Source organism: Nematolebias whitei, chromosome 4 (assembly GCF_014905685.2).
Source record: "Nematolebias whitei isolate Nwh7 chromosome 4, NemWhi1, whole genome shotgun sequence".
Taxonomy (NCBI): domain Eukaryota; kingdom Metazoa; phylum Chordata; class Actinopteri; order Cyprinodontiformes; family Rivulidae; genus Nematolebias; species Nematolebias whitei.
Window position 1 is genome coordinate 14385030 of NC_056501.1, and position 16965 is coordinate 14401994.

The following is a 16965-nucleotide window of genomic DNA, read 5'->3' on the forward strand; positions in this document are numbered from 1 at the left end:
ATAAACTTTTCATTTAAATATACTGGGAATGTAATTGTATGGGAGTAAATTAAAGCACATCCCTCAGCATCATTATAGTTTGATTCATTAAAATACTGAACACAGTTTCACTAACATTTTAAAGTTTAAAGTTCCAGCACCAAATCTTGCTCTAAGAAAACAAGGAACCATCCATGAGAGATGTATCTGCAAGACGATCTCCATCTGTGTCGGTTATTTGCATATAAAAATATAAAACATCACCATATTTGTTTGGTTGAGTTGTAAAATTAGTTTTCCAAGAGTAAACTGCAGATATTAGATTTCTACGTGGTTTTATTACTCAGCTGTTAATCCTTTAAACTTAAATGTAACACATGTTTGCTCCATTTGGTTCCCCCCCACCTGGAAAATAAACTTTGAGAAGTAAATGTAAAACTTGTAGTGTGATTAAATTAACACAAATACAAAGTACCTGCACAGCAGGATGCTCCAATTAGCCTTAAAAACTTCTACTTATAAAAGCTACTTTAAAAGTTACTTTAATTCTTCTGGTCTTAATCTTTGGTGCTCTCAGTTTAAAAGACTAAATTTGTTGCTGTCAGATTTGGGATTGCAGCGATAACTGTGAATCTGCTCAGATTCTGGATAATCTGCTTAGATTTGTACACAATATGTGTCGTTAGTAGCTCCTCTACAGCATGACCCTTGCTTTATGTATTTAAGAGATCTCCACCAATCACACGTCCCCTTTCAAAAACACACACAACTTTGTGTGTGCATACACGTCCTAAAACTCTGATGATTTCGTGCCAACCCAGGACAAACCCTGCGATAACAAAGGATTAGTCAGCCTTTTGCAGACTTGCTCTGCTGACTCGAACCATATCAAATAATCTCCCCGAGCTTTATCAGCCTTTATCTTCTGAAACCTGCTACTCCAGCACTCATCTTCTGTACTTCCTCCTGACGTGTTTTCTCTTTCACCTGCATCAAATCAGGTTATTCCCTCAGCGGTTTGGAATTGGACACTCCGAGAGTCAAATGGAAGCGTAACAAGTCTCCCCTGTGAGTGACCAGAATCCCGGCGTTGTGGAACGGGATCCCATCACCTCATACCCACCAAACACTGTTCAATTAAATTCAGTTCAGTTTATTTATAAAGCGTCAAATCACAAAAGAAGTTGTCTCAGGGCACTGAGCAGAAACATTCATACACCGGTACATACAAAAGCCAATTAGTAAAAGTTATCTATCTAAGGAAGGAATCCAGCAGACTCGTTGAATCTTCACTTTGTCGCAGTCTCCCATCCTGAGCAAGCACAAAGGCAACTGTGGAAAGGAAAAACTCTATTTTAACAGGAAGAAACCTCCAGCAGAACCAGGCTCAGGACAAGCGTCTGCTTCGACCGGCTGGCTTGAAAGGACAAGAAGGATAAATAAATGAACACAGAATGGCAGGTCCAGGTGTAGGTGCAGGTGTACTCCCTATTGGAAGAAAGACCATAAAAAATACAAATACAAATCAGGTAGAGTGGAGTAAGTAAAGACAGCAACAGAGTGAAGAAATGTGGTCAGTTTGTCCTCCAGCAGTCTAAGCCTATAGCAGCACAACTAAGGGATGGCTCAGGAAATCCAAGTCAAAACTAACTATAGGATTTATCAAAAAGGAAAGACTTAAGCCCAGTCTTAAAACTGGACAATGTGTCAGCCTCACGGACAGAAACTGGATGTTGGTTCCACAAGAGAGGAGCCTGATAACTGACAGCTCTCATTCTGCTTTACGAAACTCTAGGAACCGCGAGTAAGCCTGCAGTCTGAAAGCGAAGTGCTCAGTTAAATAAATATGGACCAGTAAGATATGTAATATAAGATGGAGCTAGGTTGTTGAGGGCTTTGTAGGTTAGAAGTAAGATTTAAATTCTGATCTGAATTTGACAGGGAGCCAATGGAGAGAAGCTAAAACTGGAAAAATGTGATCTCTCCTACTAACTCCAGTTAAGACTCTGGCAGTACCATTTTGGATCAGCTGTTATTTTTAAAGAAGCTTTTGCTACCATCCTGCTCTCTACCAGCTGCACTCAGATAAGCAAGCTTTTTTTTTTTTACTCTCACAGAATGACAGCAGCCCTTCATAGAACCACCACGGCTACCTTGGCAGTTGTATCTCCTACAGAAAAGCAAAATACCTTAAGAGGGAAAGCAAAACTTTTTTTTTTGTTTCATGTGCCTATTGGAATTGCTCGCTAATCTAAACTAGTGTTGCACATACCTTAAGTATTGTATATTTAATGTAATCTAAACACAAAGTGACCACAGAACTAGTTCAGAGACAAAAGTTGTCTGTGGTCATTAATTTTTTGGACGAGTCCTAACTGAAGCTGGGTCGTTTCAGAGCATTAGTTCAGGCTGATACTTTTTTGAGGCAAATTCAGCAAAGCAGACATTTTTACTTTTACATCCTCTTTACAAACCATTTTAAATGATAATGGATTCTGTCATTGGGTATTTTCTGACATATTACACAACTACAGCTCATAGGCAGTACGGTATTTACACAGAAGGTGATCATGAGCGTGTATTGTCTGTAGAAAAAATGCACTTAGCATGTAAGGTTCTTGTTATGCACATAACCTAACTGTGCCACAAAGTTGTGCAAATTGCCTTTAACCATGCAATCTTCCAACTTAAAAGTAATTTGATTACTGAAGACAGACTTGACGAATTGCAGACTGTAGCCTTTTAGTCCCCAGAGCCCCTCATGCTGCTGTAGTGTAAAACGTGATACCTCTTCATTAATCCTGCTGATTGGAGCGCAGCCCAGTAGGATGTTTGCACTTTGAGAGCTGGCTGCTTGGCTCAACCGTGTGTTTGTGTGTCGACGTGAACATGCATGCGTTTACATCTAAACACGCGTGTGCATGTGGACGGAGAATGAAACATTTGCGCCTCTGGACCCAAACACCTCCACCTCTGACTGTGTTTGCGTGATCTGAGCGCCGATGGCGAGGCCTTGCATCCATCTCACCTGACAGCTCTCGACCTTCCAGTACTCCCAGCGTTTCTCACTATCTCGCCCTCTGGTAGCTCACACTGGGACAGAAAGCATGCCACCTACAGAAGCATCAAAGCTATTCGGCTCATTGATTTGCAGATGGAATGACACGCAATCACGCACGGGACTCTGACATCAGCTACTGGCCAGAATCTGTCGTCGTTCAGTCTGCATTCTTGCCTTAAAGTTTTGAGGACTGTTGAGTCAGCTCATCAAGACTGATTTGGAGGAGGAGTGCCATTTGTCTTCAGTCGTCAGTGAAGCAACTCTGTTGTGATTATTGTTGGTCAAATTTCAGCTTTTTTTTTAGTTCAGCTTGAAGAATCAGTGATTTCTTACTTTGCCGTCTGATTCATCCTATCGGTCCAATATAGCATATTTCAGAAGTTATGTCACACTAATTTTGCGCAGACTTCTACAGTCAAATGTTTTTGTAGCGTTTTAGATGGATGACCCAAATGCAGATTCGCTGGAAGCACCCCTTAACGAAGCAAGACTATTATTATCTTGAACCAAGACAGAACGGCAACATAACGTGTTTTTTGGCAACTCAACAAGCGCACGGGATAATCATGAGGACCTGACAGTGACTGTGGAGAACAAGGAGGGCTGATGAGAAAATGGAAACAGGTGAGCTGATTAGAAATGGGAGCCAGATGAAGTGTGAGGAGCTGAAACCAGAGCAACTGAGGACATCTGGTGGTTTGATAATAACAAGAACCAAATTGAGTCATCTGAGAAACCTTAAAAAAAAATAAAGCAACAGTTCAGACTTTTTTGATGTGAAGTTTTGTAATAAGATTCAATTCATTTTATTTATATAGTGCCAAGTCAACAGAAATTAACTCTGGGCACTGAAACTGGCCACCTGCATCATGAAGGACCCCACCCACCCAGCACACACACTTTTTGCCCCACTCCCCTCAGGAAGGAGGTTAAGGAGCATTAAGTGTAGAACCACTAGACTGAGGAACAGCTTCTACCCTGAGGCTGTTAGACTCATGAATCTCTAACTAGAATAATCACTGTGAAAAACCATATCATGTTGCTGCTGATCTGTTTCATGTTGCTGCTGATCTGTTTCAATGTTGATGTGTTCATGCGTGCACATCTGCTCACAGACTCATGTTCATGTTTGTGGTGATGTTCAATGTTTTATGTTATGAGTGCTTAGTGTATATTTAGTTGATGTTTTTCTTAGTTCATATCTTAGATGTTATTACTGTTTTTCTTATACATTTTATTGTTGGATGTAACTGGGACCCTGTGTACATAATTTCGCTCCACCACATGTACCACATGAGGTGCGAATGACAATAAAGAAACTCTGACTCTCTGACTCTGACTCTGAACGGAAACATTCACATACGTTATAAATGCCTATTAGAAAAGGTATCTATCTAAGGAAGGAAGGAAAGAAGAAAGGTAGAGTTAATATCTCACCTGTTGCAGGTACCACTTGAGTGGCCTTAATTTGGAAAACGTTAATTCTGAGTAGATTACGAACAAGGAACCAGAAACAAGGTGGACTGCTGCCATCTTTAAACAGTTCTGATCAAAGAGCTCTCAGAGCAACTCTTGTCTAAAGCCTTGACATTGTCGTACAGTTTGAAGTAAACACCCTCATCCAAATCTGTGGGCTGTAACAGCAAATAGTGGCAGCAGCAGCAAGCTGTAGCACTGCTGCTGCATCCTGAGGCACTTTTACCAGAATTATTATAAACTATGAATCCTTCCATTCAACCATCCCTCCATCCATCATTACATTCAACCATCCATCCATCCATCTATCTATCCAGCTATCATTCCATCTGTTCATCTATGCATCCATCCATCTGTCCAGCCATCATTCCAGCCATCATTCCATCTGTCCATTTATGCAAACATCCATCCATCTGTTCATCCATCCATCTGACCAGCCATCCCTTATTCTATCATCCATCCATCCATCCATCTATGCATCCACCCATCCATCTGTCCATCCATCTATAATTCCATCATTCCATCCATCATTTCATCCATCCATCCATCATTTCATCCATCCGTCATTCCATCCATCCATCATTCCATCCATCTTTTCATCCATCCTTTCATCCATCCACCCATACATCCATCCATCCATCCATCATTCCATCCATCCATCTACCCATCCATCCTTTTGGCCATCCAGCCATCCAAACATCCAGCCATCATTCCATCATTCCATCCATCCCTCCATACATCCATACATCCATAATTTCATCCATCCATTCATCCTTTTGTCCATCCATCCATCCATCCATCCATCATTCCATCATTCCATCCATCCATCTATCCATCCATCTATCCACCTATCATTCCATCCATCCATCCTTTTGTCCATCCATCCATCCATCCATCCATTCATCCATCTGACACAACAGAAATGGGAACAACCTAATCAGCTGAATGAATTGGAATAATATTTGGTGCACCCCCTCACATCTCACACTGAGTAAACTGTTATGACTTTAATTGTCCAGAGTTATTTCATCCAACATTAGTTAAAGAAATATGTTCGATTTGTGACCAAACACCTCAAACTAATAAATATCAACATCAGCCTCTGTATTTAGCTTTCACAAGAAATGTTTAGACATGCCTCCTTTTACTCTGGGGGCTATTTGTTTAATTTACAACCTAAAACTCCCCCCGAAGTCAGAAGCAGCTGTGAAACTGTGAAACCAAGACGAACAGGGCCGTTCTCGACAGATAAGAGACACTTGGGAGAATTTGAAAATATGGCGGATCTTCTTATTTTTGACATTTAGGCACAGTGACATATTGAAACTCTGAAACAAGTTGACATATTTTACTTTTGTCTAATAAAACTGCACATCAGGCAATAAATAACAGCTTTACAACATGAGCAACGAATGTTATTAAAAGTTCCCCCTGCAAATCAGCTGTATTTGATGAAACTTGAAAAATGGAAACAGTAAATGCTTCATCCATGTTAGACACTGGAGCCAGCTTTTACAACAGTTATGACCTTGTCCCAGCAAACAAACCTCCAGAGTGGAAAAATAGTTAATAAATAGTTTATGGCACAGCTGAACAAAGCTACTAATTAATGTACAATTTGTCTGTATTTTTGTATTTGACTGACAAATACAATTAGGTAAAAATCAACAACAAGCATCATTGTTTTGTATAATATAATTATTTAATCTGATGTATTCTATGAATATTTTGCATTACCTCACATAGCTGTTGACAAACCGTTATATAGAAAATGTCAGCACGCCATTACAAAAAAAAAATAAACACTTTTCGTGAAGCTCAACTTGTTACTGTGGTTCGATACAGTATCTCTGCACATTTATCTCTGCAGCATCTGATTTACCGCCTGTTATCTCCCGCTTTCTTCATCTATCTCTGAACAATCTGGTTTCACTTGGGCTCCCAGCTCCATTTAAGAGCACTTTGTCAACACAATGCGAAGAGGAGATTTTCATCCCAGCCAATCAATCTCAAATCGTGCATTGTGTTGTGCTCAACAAAAAAAGCAAAGAGGTTATATACGGCTCGTGCTGAAACATCCTAATCTCTTCAAGATGCTAGCGTGTTTATGGTGCAGATGAAAAGTAGTTATATTTTTCTGCATCATTCTCTGTTTGCAATTATTGCTCATCTGACACGAAACGTTCTCGAACAGCAACTGATGAGCTGCTGAATTCACTATCGAAAACAGATTTAGCAGGTAGAAAATAAACCTTTAAAATCAATAATTGTTATGTTTATCATACATTTACAACACACCAGGGAACAATTTAACCCAAGATCTTCAAAGTTTCTCTTGCTTGAATAATAGCAAGAAAAAAAATGGTATCAAGTCAGCATTTATGTTAAAGAAATCCACCTTCCAGTCATTTTCTGCTGCTCCTCCATTGGGTTGTTCAGGGAACAGGTCCAGGAGGGAAACCCGAACATCCCTCTCCTGAGACACTCTCCACCTCCTTCTGGGGATCTCAAGGTGTTTCCAGACCAGAGAGGAGATGCTGTATAACCCCTCTAGTGACTTCTGGGTCTTCCTCTGAGGTCCTCCAGTGGCATATGCTTTGAGAGGGAGGTGCCCAAGATAATCTAATCAGAAACCAGAACCACCTCAGTTGACTCCTTTTGATGTGGAGGAGCAGCGGCTCAACTTCAAGCTCCTCAACTCATCTCTAAGGAGAAATCTCTTTTTTTTTTCATTATTCATACTGCATGAACAAAGGTGAGTGTTGGAATGTAGATAAAGTAGTAAAACAAGAGCTTTGCCTTCCACTCTGCTCCTTCTTCATCACAAGAGACCAGAGCAACACCCTCAGCACTGCAAACAAGGATCCAGTCTTTCAGTCCATCTCCCACTCCAGCCTGCTGTCATTCAGGGAAAAAAGTTCCCATGACAGAACAGCTGACCTAGAACCAAACTTCACTGGTTGACAACCGTGACCTCAAACCCAGAGGAGCTCACTTTTATCCCAACTGCTTCACACTCGACTCAAAACTGAAAGTCATGGCTTGAAGATGCCAACAGAATCACATTGTCTGCAAAAAGTAGAAACAAGACCCTTAGGTTCCCAAACCAGACCTCTTCTTCTCTACGACTGCACTTTTAGATCATCTGAATGCCACAACAGGATCTGAGACAAGACACAGCCGTAACAAAGTCCAGCCATCATCTGAAACAAGCCCAGCTGAGAATGCAGATGCAGCTCCTACTTTGGTTAATCCAGGGTAAACAGGTTGATGAAATCCATCAAGTAGTATAGTCATACTGATTGTTCCTGTCCTCTACTGGTTTCTTGCTGTTTAATGGAATGTTTGTTTGGTTTTGGTTTGATTTGTTTGGTCTCAGTACGCAAGCAAAAATAAAAAAAGATTTCCCACTCAGGAATCTCACATTATGTCCAACAAATCTTTTCACTTGTGCTGAAAGTTTTCTGACAGAAGATCTAAAATAGATTTAATGATCATCTCTTTTTCCTTCAGTGACGACACAAAAAAATATAAAGAAAAAAAAGCTCTTGAAACAGAAGCAATTTTAAATGTAACACAATAGCACCAACTCAAGTTCAAGTTCAAGTATGCTTTATTGTCCTTTCACTGCATGTGGTACATGAGGTGGAACGAAACTGTGCACACAGGGTCCCAGTTACATCCAACAATAGCAAAAATATATAACGTGCAAAAAGAAACAGTAAATAAGGATCTGAGATATAAACTAAGATGTACGCTAAACACTTGTAATGTAAAACAGTACGGTGTAACAACAGCAGCACAAACATGAGCCTGTGTGAGCAGATGGGTATGAAGGAATACAGCAGCATGAGATCAGCAGCATGGATAATCAGCAGCACATATCACCAATCAAAGTGGCATTATAGTGATTTTTTCTTTCTTTTACAGTAATAATCCTGGTTAGAGATTCATGAGTCTAACAGCTTCAGGGTAGAAGCTGTTCCTCAGTCTAGTGCTACACTTAATGCTCCGCAACCTCCTTCCTGAGGGGAGCGGGAGAAAAAAGTGTGTGTGCTGGGTGAGTGGGGTCCTTCATGATGCAGGTGGCCTTTTTCCTGCATCTGGAGGTGTAGATGTCTGTGATGGTGGGGAGGCTGGCTGCCAAAATGTCAACTTGATTTTTATGATTTTTTTTTTCCTTTTTATTTAAAAAGTAGCAGGTTCAAATTAATAGATCCAAGCAGAATTACTTTATTTATCAACCAGAACACTGGAACATACTGTCAAATGGAAATATAATCTACCTAAGTTCATTTTAGTAAAAATATCTCTCTCTAATGCCAACTATTGAATATATCTTGATATTATTGAAAAGCTGTGCATTCATTTAAAAAATATGCAGCAAAGGAAAAAAATTGTTCAACAAATTCATGTTGCAACAACTTTTATTTAAATATGATGTTGGAAGATCTGTGCAAAACTGCTTTGAATCGGTTATCTCGGGGAAGTGACGCAGTTTGTAATCGGCTTCCTGGGGTCTGTGCAGTCGTTCAGCAAACAAAGGCAGCTCAAAGATTGGAAGTGAGTGACCCCAACTTGGTGGGTTGTTGTTTACTTTATACAGAGAGGCGATGGCTGCATGCACGACTGCAGAGTGGAAACGTGACTGAAGTCAGATCACCCTTTACATAACCGGAGAACTCTCATTTTAGTTCGTAATATTTTCTATTTGTCATTTTGTTATAAACTGCTGCAGTTCAACTGATTTAGGTCCAGTTCAGAAAACTAAAGTCTACAGAGGTTATGGTTTGGAGGCTTTAGAAATAACATCCACCCTTCTGAGACCTGCAAGAATCAGAACCGCACCACATCTCAACAATCCCAGAGCAACAGGAGGAACACCCATGTTGTATCCCTTCGATTGTTTACTGCATTTTCATCTTTCATGCAGCTGAAGTCATCCAAACACTGCTGCACGAGTCATTTTCTGTAGCTGCTGTGGTTTACAGTGGCTCAAAGAAAACAAAACTCCAAATCCCTATGAGTCAAACACCCCAACATGATTTGTCCTCTGGAAGAGCTCATCAGTGTAAATATCTCATGCTGATTTGGTTATATCTCAGTTTCACCCTCTGACTCTCATTCAGCGCAGATGTGGCTCTGGGTGGCAGCCAAACCTGACAGCGGGTTTCAGAGAGCCATCCGTGTTGGACCACAGCGCCCTGCCATCGGCTCTGCCTGAGCTCCTCTGACTCACACACCAAACACTGTTGCCAGGGCTACCATTTATTAAACCGGTCCATAACTTTGAGTCTCATCTTCAGGCTGCAGCGAGGATGACACAGGTGATGAATCCTGCAGACACACACACACACATAAAAGCACAAGCACACACAGAAAGGCCGTTGTAAGTGATCTTTATGGATTGTGAATGGGAGTAACAATGATGGAGTGAGCTTTTTGAAGCATAAGATGAAAAGTACAAAACTTTAGGCACGTCTGCCCCCCTGTGGTCATTTCTCTCATTCTCACAAATGGTTTAAGAAAATGTGGACTTCATGTCTTGGTTCTTAACTTTTCAAATGTTGATTAAATAGTAAATGACTCATGGTTCTTTGTCCTCGGTGTAAAAGGGCATTGCTGCACAAACATTAAAAAAACATTAAGAGAATAGAACCCCAGAGAATAAAAGGACAATTACAATTGTCATTAAAAATGACAGTGAAAAATAATTAAAATCATTGTGAAAAGATGCTAAATTTTTTAAAAGCTGCACTAAATCATATGAATAACCAAACGTTAATTCACAGAGCAGTTTTATAATAATTTTTTTGTAATTTTGTTGTTAAATTAAATGGGATAATTAGTATATATATATATATATATATATATATTTAAAAAATCCTCAGGTGGCTGAGATGAGCTGGTCTGGGAAGCTCAGTCCTCACCTCCTTCTACAGGTGTGCAGTGGAGAGCATCCTGTGCTCCAGCATCAATGTGTGGCATGGAGGCTGCACAGCTGCAGAAAGAAAAGCTTTGCAGAGAGTGGTGAAGGCTGCACAGAAGTTTGTTGGAGTCAGCCTCCCCACCATCACAGACATCTACACCTCCAGATGCAGGAAGAGAGCCACCTTCAACATGAAGGACATCATTCACCCAGCACACACACTTTTTGCCCCACTCCCCTCAGGATGGAGGTTAAGAAGCATTAAATGTAAAACCACTGGACTGAGGAACAGCTTCTACCCTGAGGCTGTTAAGACTCATAAATATCTAACCAGAACAATCACTGTGAAAAAATCGCATCATGTTGCTGCTGATATGTCTCATGTTTATGTGTTCATGCATGCTCATCTGCTCACACAGACTCATGTTCAGGTTTGTGCTGATGTTCGACGTAATGTTTTTATGCTATTAGTGCTTAGTGTATATTTAGTTGATGTTTTTCTTAGTTCATATCTTAGATGTTATCATTGTTTTTCTTTTACATTTTGTTGTTGGATGTAACTGGGACCCTGTGTACATAATTTTGCTCCACCACATGCACCAAATGAGGTGCAAATGACAATAAAGAATCTCTGATTCTGACTCTGACTCTGATATATATAGAAAGCCCAAATAAAATGCATTTACAGTTAATTAAAGTATAATGTCTCATGTTAATATGATACTGTTAACGTTAGGAGGATATAAACACAGGAATGCAGACTTGACGCAGGGAACTTACAGAATAAACTAAAACGTTATTAAACAAACAAAACAAAAACTGGCATGACAGCAAAACTTAAAGTTCAGAAGGGAGCACTGGGAAGCAATCCAGAGCTGGCATGCACAGTAAAATATTAAACGCGCCACTGAATTCTGGATGGAAAACTGAAAGGCTTTGAGGACTGAGGCTGATGAGGAGATGAGGAACAGCTGAGCTGAATGAGGTGGGGCACAGGTGAAAGTGGGCGTGGCCTGACTGATGAGCAAGTGCTGAATTGGTAATAGAAGTAAAAACACAAGAATACCAAAAACAGAATAACCAGAAGGGGATGAACATCACATGTACAAAGAACTAGCCTAAATTAACCAGAATACCAGATACTGACAGAAACATTCAACAGAGAAAAGAATAAAAGATGAAAACGTCTTATCCAGGCTTTAACAACAGTGAAGACACAGATTTGACAGGACTTCAGTCCAAGTCGTGCAAAAAAATTTGGTGAAATAGTTTTGTGCAAATGCAGTTGATTATCCTCAAAAACCAGATGATGGAAAGAAGAGGAACGTTAAGTGCATTAAGGTGAAACAGGAGATAAATGGATGCAGTAGAGAGGACATGGGGGTAGTTGGAGTGGGGACAGGATGCAGAGGACAGAGCGAGCTGGAGGAGGTGACCTTTGAAGATGGAACAACTTAACTGATAAGATGATGATAGATAACTTTAAGGATTAAACTCGTTTACCCCCTTGTTAAAGGGTTCAATATGAGCTGATATTCTTATAACTCTGAGATGACCAAAAGCTGCATGAACCTTCTAGGTGCCCTTCTGCCCCCATGTGTTCATACTGGTTTACTACAACTCATTATTAGATTAAATTATATCCTGATGCAGATTTAAATTATGTTTCCAGACAAGATATTCTTCACTGTTTTTTCTACACAGCATTTTCGAGGCATGTGAGCAGTAAACTGTGTTCTTCTCTTAGATTTTACTAATGTGGGGGTTTGTGTTTGAACTTTTGAGTTTTAGTTTGATGGTCAAACATAAACATCTTAAAATGTGCTGTTGCAACAGAACAAAAAACTTCTAAACAAATAAAATCAAATAAGTTACATTGTAGATACTTTCATGGCATTATGTACCAGAATTTACTGACTGACTGTTAATAAAAAATAAAAGTCTGTGATGCTCAGTTGTTTTCTACTTTTGATATGAGGATGGGGGCAGAACAAGTTGAAATACCAACAATTACTATACATTTATAAACTTTGGTCAAGAAATATATAAAATAAATCTTATTCCAGTGATGCATGCTCTCAGGGAGACCTCATTCCTTGCACCATGACATAATTAGAACTGTGTGTGCTCGTGTTTATTCATAAAATCATGACGTGAGCAGCCAGTTTACTGTGTTTTAAACAGGCCTTTTTACTCCTCTACAGTGTTTTATAAATAGCTTGTACTATGGTAATCATTGGGGCTTTCATTCTGTTCCCATCTTCATTTCCTGTTGCAGTAAACATCATAAATCCTCCACAATTTCACATTTCTGCTGCAGTTCAGCCACACTCATCACAACCTCGCTGCTCAGTTCTTTAAACACATCAGTGTTTAAACCCTTTTATTTATCTGTGCATCTCATTTGTGTCTATTTTAGGGTTTTCTGAAGGTCTTCCAAGCAACAACGTTAACAACAAAAACCTCACAGATGACCTGAGTGCTGCAGTTCAGTCCTCTGCAGGTGATAAATGTCTGCACCGCACCGCTGCACACTGGGTGCTTTTAGAGATGATTATTTATAATGCTGCTGCTGCAACAACAGACAAGATGCTTGGAAAAGTGTCACAGAAGAAGATGATAAAGGATGCCCCTTCTCTTTCACCTTGTCACTTCCAGGTATTCATCAGCTTTAACATAAGCTTGAACATTATGATTTTACGTCTGCAAGATTTCATTCACGTTTGCAGAAAGATATAAACCATATGACCAACTTTATGAAAACTGTCTAATGCTGTTTTTGTTCCAATACTTATGTTTACTTTTAATATCAATACATAATACAGCCTGGTACTTACCCAGTACATAACAACAAGTACATTTTCCATAAGTACAGGTTCACAAATCACTTCCTAATACAGCCTGATACCTGTAACATAAGTTATTTACTCCATAAGTAATCATGTAAGAATCAAGTATGTACCCAATGTACTAGATAGATATGTGGTAGGTAAATACCAGGTACCCACCAGCTACATTTCACTGTAGGTTAGTACCAGGTTCATAGTAGGGAAGTACCAGGTATATACCCTGTGTACAGGGTAGTTAGTCATGTAATACTACAATCTGTTCCCAATTAGTACCAGTTATGCATCAAGTACATACCAAGTGACAAATAAAAACTAGATACCATGTATCTAAAACATAGAATGCTAATACCAGTGATGTATGCAGTAAAGTACCAAGTGTGTACCCTGTAGATACCAGGCACATATTCGGTAAGTACCAGGTACTATACCTTGTAAGCACAGATGAATAAGTCACTAATTAATACAGCCTGATCCCTATACATAACCATGTAAGTTGTTATTTTTTAGATAATATCCAACTTAGTATCCAGGTATCATTAAATCTAGAAATACTTCATGTACTGCAGCAATGTAGCTTTCAGGGTGTCACTTAAAATTTTTATTTTTGCTTGTTTGTTTAAATCAAAAAAATAGTTTGATAAAACCTAACATCCATTCAGTTTTACAGTTTCCCTTTACCCACTCTGACATCAAGGCTTAGTTTTGTCTCAGAACTGATCCAAACTGTTGTGGTTCCTTATTGGGCCACTCCCTGTGACCTAGTTCAGTGGTTTGGGCTGCACTTTTAAATTATGTTCAAAGCTGGTGGATCCCAGAGCATGGCGGAAGTGGTGCTTTATAAATAATCCCATCAGGTGGGTTCATTCTGCTGGTCGCACGCGGAATGGCGTCTGCATAAATCTAGAGTAGAGCTCCACATTAATAAAGCAAAAAGAACAGACGGCTGTGAGACTCCGCAGAGGTTTCTGGTTGCTGTTTACGAACTAATCGACTCTGTGATGTTAATGACCTCACATCTGCTCGACGAACGTTCAGCGTAATGCACTTGAATTGTGATTCACATAAGGAAACAAACACGACACCATAACAGAAGGACACATTTTGAACTGTTCAACATTATTGTTATCACAAACACATTTCACCAGACACTGTAAATAACGGTTATTAGACTGAGTAAACCCAGTCAGCTTATGTCAACTGGAGTGCATGATTAATGAGTGACAACAGGTGTGCTGATTAAATACGTAAAAACAATTATTTGTTTGCTCGAAATTATAGTAAAGGTGTGTCTCAGTCTAACCTTTCCTTAATAAATGCACTTTGACGGTCAAATCAGCTGCATTTAAAAACTCAATACGCGGAAGCGGGAGTGCGCAGACGGATCATGCACTGTACATTTCTTCGAAATTTAACAAGATAACCACCTAAAAACAATTATTTGTTTGTCCTGATGCATGCTCAATAATCCAGGTAGAAAAATCTAAAAAAGTTAAATCTGGTCCTCTGGACATTAAAAAAAAAACCAAAAAAAAAACCAAAGCAAATCAACAAAAAAATGTAGAAACGTTTCGTCTCTCATCCGAGAGACTTCCTCAGTCTGAGGAGCTGTATTCAGCTCAGTCTCTTAAATAGCACCGTCTCAGGGTGGATCAACCAGTTTTGCTGCTGACAACCAAAACCAGCTGATCACATGCTCAAGACGGACCATCAGCATAACAATGGATCATTACCACACTGATGGCTGTTTACTGTTCACAGAGGGCTGAGTGATACTAGCAATCACAGCATTGTAAGAGGGGGACAGTTGAACCCGGAGGCCTCCACCCCTGTTTAATGATGGACGATTTCTTTTCACAAAGATGGCCTCCTTTACTCCTCTCTCAAACCATCGTTCCTCTCTGTCCAGGATGTGAACATCTTCATCCCTGAAAGAGTGACCGCTGGCCTGGAGATGAGTGTAGACCGCAGAGTCCTGGCCTGATGATGTTGATCTTCTGTGCTGGGCCATCCTTTTGGCCAGTGGCTGTTTTGTTTCCCCGATGTAAGACTGATCACAGCCCTCCTGACACTGAACAGCATACACAACATTGCTCTGTTTGTGCCGGGGGACTGGATCTTTGGGATGAACCAGTCTTTGCCGTAATGTATTTTGGGGTTTAAAAGCCACTGGGATGTTATGTTTAGAAAATAAACGTCTCAGTTTCTCTGATACTCCCTCAACATATGGAATGACCACTGGTCTGGGTCTAGGTTCCTCCTTTTCACCTGTTGGCTGACTGGAGTCTTGTTTGGGTTTCTTCTCTGCTTTCAGGAAGGCCCAGTTAGGATATCCACATTGCTCTAGAGCCTGTCTTGTGTGGGATTTCTCCTTCTGCCTGGCTCCTGAGTTAGTGGGGACGCTGTCTGCTCTGTGATACAGAGTCCTGATGACTCCTAACTTGTGCTCCAAAGGGTGATGGGAGTCAAACTGCAAATACTGGTCTGTGTGGGTGGGTTTGCGGTACACCTCAGTTTGCAAATGTCCTCTATCAGAGACTGAGACCTCACAGTCCAAGAAAGCCAACCTGCCATTTTTTACATCTTCTCGTGTGAACTTGATGTATTTATCCACAGAGTTGATGTGGTCAGTAAAATGTTGGACTTCCTGAGATTTGATTTTAACCCAGGTGTCGTCAACATACCTGAACCAATGACTTGGTGGTGTCCCTGAAAAGGACGTCAAGGCTCTCTTTTCTACCTCCTCCATGTACAGGTTGGCAACAATAGGAGAAACTGGAGACCCCATAGCACACCCATGTTTCTGCCTATAATATTGCTCCCCATATGTGAAGTAGGTTGACTGCAGGCACAGTTTCAAGAGTTGACACAGTTGTTCTGTAGAAAGTGTGGTCCTGCTGCTCAGAGTGGTGTCTGATGTTAATTTTAAACTGACCACCTCTACTGCATCATCAACAGGAATGCACGTAAAGAGTGATGTGACATCAAAAGAGACCATTGTTTCATCAGTCTCCATGATGACATCCCTCACCTTATCCACAAAGTCCATGGTGTTCTGTATGTGGTGGGTTTTTTTGTTGTTTTTTTTGAATGTCCAGAGGACCAGATTTAACTTTTTTAGAATTATTTGTTTGCTTGACCTTATAGCAAAGATGTGTCTCAGTTGAACTTTTACTTAGTAAATGCACTTCAGTGATCAAATTAGCTGCATTTCGCCAGGGTGGCGCAGTGAAATGAAGCTGATTTGACGGTTTCTCCAGGCATTTTTCCAGAGCTGGATGAAGGTGGCCTGTATGGCAAGTCGATAGTGTCATTAATAGCCACTTTTACCTATTACATGACACAACAGCATGCCATACAACTTGAGTGCCATCTAGCGGCTGAAAATGGTAGTGTTCAATATTTTCAATGTCAAAATGAATGAAAACGGTCATGTCTCAGCCAAAAATGGAGTTATAAATATGGAGGGAAAAACATCAATATGTCGCTTCGGTGTATAAGTCATAGGGCATGTAAATTATGCAAAAAATTTCAACTTATAGGCCGAAAAATATGGTACACAAAAATGACAATATCTTTACTAAGCTAACCTGAATAAATCAATCTATAGAGTCTAATCAGTGTTTTAGATTACACTCATGCACTGAGACACATCGAAGCCAAAGTTCAACGTC